Genomic DNA, 5,586 nt, shown 5'->3' on the forward strand with positions numbered 1-5,586 from the left:
GTAGGCACAGATGCGGTGAGTTACATATGGCACTGTCACACGCTGTGACACTTGGGCGGGTGTCTGTGGGAGAGAGAAAAACCCAGAGCACAACACAGCAGAGAACAGACAGTCATAGCCAGGAATGCATGAATAAAGATGGCTCCCACGACTGTCTCATCTGTCAGAGCAAGCTTGAACACAACCAGAGAGAGCAAAAGCAAGAGAGAGAGAGAGAGAGAGAGAGAGAGAGAGAGAGAGAGAGAGAGAGAGAGAGGAATAACGCTGGGTGTTGCATTTAAATCAAATATTACCTTTTACAGGGCTGCCGCTGGAGATGGGGATTAAATGAACGAGAGGCTTGGTAGGAACATAAAAGGCAAAGGAGTGGAACGTATGCACTGGCTAATGCTACGGCGCCGAACAGACCGCGCGGTAAATTGGCCTGCATGGTGAGGGCTCCAACATTTTCAGACACTGAAGAGATTTAGTGCATCATTGAGTAATCCAGGGGAATACAAATGTCAATAGTTTATTTTAATTCCTTCCACCAGCATGTGGGGTTTATTGGACACAATTAAAGTGCAGCTGGTGATATGAGAGCTTGGTGGAAGTGTAAGGATGTTTGTGGCAGTAGCGATGCTAATAATGTTGCCGGAGCGATATTAGACTGTTACTTAATTTTAAAGGCAACACTGCATCGCACTGTGGCAACGCAGATAAGGAGACAATGAGACACAAAAATAATTCCACATTAAACAATTAAAACAATTGAGCTGAGTATAAAAGCAGCCAGAGCTGAAACAAGAACACTGATAAATACATAAGCTAAACATCCTAACTGCAAGATATAATTAAAAAAAAAAAAAAAACAGAAAAAAGATCTGAAAATGCCGTGTTTTTCTGCGTAGTGTAGACCAGGATACACTACAGGTCCTACACATGTAAGGTATTTCGTCAAACAGAACCTAAGTGCAAGGAGCTTGTGCTGAGTACACTGTCAGCCATTGTTATGCAGAGGACCTGGGATTACACCGAGGAATAGCGCAAAATAAATAAATGAGAAGGACAGGCATGAAAAGGCTGACTTTGACAGGTCTGAAGGGAAGAATGTGGCGGCACCCTGGTAACCACTCAGCAGCAGCCCCGACAGGCACAAACTACAGACATTCTCCTCTGTTTGATGATGAAAGCTTAAGTAGAAATCACTGGCCAAAGTAACACAAGCACAGGGCTGCTGAGGTAGGGGAGTTACGACACCAGCTCGATTCAGATTCGGTCCAACGCACCTAAACCTATCTACACTTGTGGGAGTTTAAGTCAACAAAATACACCTTCATACATATTGATGAATACATATTTTTATGTCAAACTATAAAAAGACATTTTTTGAAATGGTAATGAAGACATTGTCCCTGCAAGAGCCAAAGGAGCATTGTCCTCTTTGTCCTCTTGACATATTCTGTTGTTTTTGTGGATTCTGTGCATTTCTGAAAAGAACAGATCCACTTCAATCATCTTCAACACAAGGTACAGAGGCAAGGTCATACATGCTCATACCGAAATACTGTAGCGTGTGCACCAGGGTCTCCCAAAAACAGTCACTGTTTTCACGCTCACTGTTCAATGCAGTCTCTTGGTGCTGTCTTGCTGTCTTTGAATTTCTCTTCATAGGAAAGGCACCTGGGTAGCAGTCACACATTCTGGGTGATAAAACCAGCGCTAAGACCAGAAGAACACATTTATTACTTTCTTTCCCAATTAAATGCACTCTTGCTTCTCCCTAACCAGAGTTTATATGTCACTCTGGGAGACCACTTGCCTTGCTACACTGTACAAACTGTAAACTATGAGATATTACTATTTGCAGTGAGGTCTGCATATAACTGAGCTTCATCAGTCTTCATGTTGCTGAGGACAGGATTCTTCAGGTAAAGCCATATAGGTACACAGGCACATACAGTAGCTATTCTTGCAGCACACTGGGTACTTTCAGCTACAATTTTAGTTTAAAGGGACACCAGGCAAAGTTTTCGTGTTAATTACTCATCTTCGTAAGTCGGTATATGGTTAAATGACTCATTACAGGGCGAATGAAGACTCTCTCGCCTGCCCCTACTGCCTGTAGGAAGAATATCCCGCTTGCAAGTTCAGTGTATCGTACCCGGCGACCGAAGCAGTTTCAGTTTCCATCCTGCATCCACAGCACAGAGGGAGGCTAACGAAACGCTAGCGATTGTTGCAAACGTGTGTATAATGGCAGAGCCGGCAAAGAAGCAGCGAAAACCCTTGACGGAAGATGCAAAGAAAAGGAAAAGAGCTTCAGACCGAGCGAGTGGGAGTTTCGTAGAGAAAAAGCATCAGGCTTGCCTGGTGTCCCTTTAAAATTGCAATATTCACAAATGGACGATAGCATTTTTATTAACTTTGCTTTCGAAATAAACCAGCAGTTCCTCTCTCTGTCCCCACTGACTGACTATGAAAATATGATCTCCTACCACACCAGCAAAATTACACAGCACACAGTACACAGTCCGCCTGAGAAGCCATCTGACATCTCTTGCATCATAATAATAAGCTTGTAAAGAGCAGAAAATTAGATAGCTCTTTAAAGTAGTTTATGCGGAGAAGAAAATGCATCTCCATATACAGGCTGAAACTAGTAGCTAGCAGCCTCCATTTTATTCTCCGAACATGCCATTGCAGAGGTAATTAGCCCCTTGGCGAGGCCAAGCCTCACCAGCAGCATATAGCTCCCTCCATATAATCCCTTCATGAGCAATGGATGTGGGATAGTTAGGAGTAATGGGACTCTTCTATTCTTGTACTGCTGTCAATGTCAAACTAAGAGGAAATATTCCAGTTCAGCATGCCTGTCAATGACCAACAACTATAGAGTACAAATGAGAGTGCATAAGCCATGTCTGCGATTACAGGATATGGAACAGAGGAAAACTCAGGTCAAAACAAAACCCTTATTTGAAAAAGAAAAACATTCATATCACATTGATCAGATAAAGTCAACCGGAGAGAGGTAATGAGAGGAGAGAAGAGCGTCTTTATATGCCCTGAAAAAATAGTCTGTCAGGAAGTTGCAGACAAGGGTCAGATTGTCAAGAAATCTTTAAAAAGCAAACTCTTTAATTAAGACAATCTCTTCAGTGACTGAGCGTAGCTCTACGAACAGACATCCCTACACACAGACATTCCTACACATCCCTACACACAGACATTCCTACACATCTCTACACACAGACATCCCTACACACAGCATAGAAAAGATTCTGGTGTCTTTCCATTAAATAATGTGACCACAGGGAATAGCAGAGAGAGCAGAGCACTGAACAGAGAGAGAGCGAGAGAGAGAGAGAGATTTTCAGACTGAGGATCCTTAGATGCTTATTCTAACTGCAGTCGAAGAGCGGCAACGTAATTAGTGATAAAAACGTCTTTAATTTACCTGCCATAAGTGCTTAATGTCTTTGTACAGAGCCTAGGATGGGGAGTCCTAATTAGATTACTTACTTCGGGGATATCATTAATATTCATATGGGTTGATCCACACTCACAATCAGGCCACTCAGTTGCTGTCCTACAAGAGGATTAGCTTTCATGTATACAGTAGCATTTTGCAGAGGGGTTTACAAAGTAGTTTTATTGATCGTGTTATGGGATACTACGGGATGAGAGCTGAGAGACACTGATGACGTATAAGACTGCAGCGTCTCTTAATGTTTGGTCGTTTATGGAAACATTCTCAGCTATCTGCGGAACTGTACATGTCCCGAAAGCAAAGGAGCCTTGACAAATAAACACACAGATGAATAAATTAATAAACAAATAAATACACACTGTCCTGTCCAAGAGCTCCAGCCTCACAACATGACTGTGTCTCCTTCACAATTACTATGGTAGTTTATAATGCTCAAAGGTCATCCTGTGATTTAAAACACTGGTTGATGGGAGACCAAACTGGATTTGACAGGATAGGTCTATGGAGGACTATAATCCTCAACCGAGACGCAGGCAGCATGCACAACACTAGCTTTGTTTTGTTTAGAATGTTTATGTGGTATCATTGTAAATAATTGCTTTAGGTTTTGCCTAGCGGCATTCAGTGCCCTTAACCTGCCTATAACAATTCCCTCATAGTGTCTGCTTCTCATCTCATACACCAAACATCCGTTGTCATGCTACTCACAACACAAAGGTTCTCCACAGGAGATATTCCAAAGGAGAAGATGCAGCAACGTGACTGCTTGTCAGGGCTGACATATTTGTTACCCGCAGAAAGCGGGCACTATGGAGAGTGCAAACATCTCTATCTGTTTCTCCTCTATTATTAGTTCAGAATTGTCAGCCAGCGACGCGGCAGATTGCTGAATTGTTCATGTCTGCATTCCCCAGCTGCTCAGTAATAACACTGTGTGCACTTGCAATGCTTGAAAAAGTGAGTGTGTTCTTATTAGCTCAGTTGCTCTCACACAGTTCAGGAGAGCTTATACTGAACACCAGCAAAGTCCAATTAGATGGATGGCAAGGTTATGAAGGAACGACATTTTCCCCAAGGTCTATCAAAGCCTGCCAAACTTCACTTCATGACATAATGAGGACTTGGGATGTGCTGTTGGGTTTGAGGGAGTGTGTGACTGCATTCACAGATCAGAACGCTCATTGGGAGTCCATGTTCTTGGTAAACAGCTGAGCCTATTGCCCCAAATCTAAGCCCCAGTTCCTTCTGCATCCCTGAGTCTGGGTCAAGCAAACTGGCCTACTTAGTGAAGTTGTGAATCTCACTCACATCTGCCTGGAAATGATCATTCACAAACCCTGGAAAACTAATCCCTTTCAGACCAAGGCTTCAACAAGGCTTCAATTCTCAAAGTGGATTGGACAAGGGTTCGACTAGGGTTCGTTTCAGTGTGAATGGTATGACCTAGATTGCTAATGACTCTAACAAGCAATTGTTTTACTATAGAGCCCTTTTCCAAAATGCTATAAATCCATTTTTGAAAACATTAATAAGTCATATTATGTAATTGTGTATTTCAGGTAATATCAATAAAGGTGCAGTTGTGTTATTTCAAATAACCCAATTACAGTTCCACTGAAATTAGTTGGAAAACAACATTTTAAAAAAATGATTCATGAAAATTCATTAAAATGGTGGATATAGCGTTTTGGGAAAGAGCTTGTTCCTTCTCTACTGGGTTGTGACCCAGGTCTTATCCAAACTGACAGGGATAAAAGATGTTTCCGGGCTTGGTTTGAATTGACAAAAGAAGGGTTGGATATGGATCAAAGGACCCTTGTCATTGGTTTGGAAGTGGTAGGCTATAAGCCTGTAAAACATTTATCTGATGGCGCACTTGCATCACCCCCACTACAAATCAATGTGATGAATGATTTGCTGTTATATTATATTATGGTATATGAAGGCTATAAAGTACCTATTGCCGGATTATGAATAATGCATAGCTAAACAAAATATGTCCTGAGGTTTAAATGACCAGATTATTGGGAATCGCTGGTGTGTTTGAATAAAGAGAGAGTCATGAGACTGGGCAGATTCACAGGAAGCCAATGCAGTGACGCAGTGACACAGTG

This window comes from Alosa sapidissima, chromosome 14 (genome assembly GCF_018492685.1).
Source record: "Alosa sapidissima isolate fAloSap1 chromosome 14, fAloSap1.pri, whole genome shotgun sequence".
Classification (NCBI taxonomy): Eukaryota; Metazoa; Chordata; class Actinopteri; order Clupeiformes; family Clupeidae; genus Alosa; species Alosa sapidissima.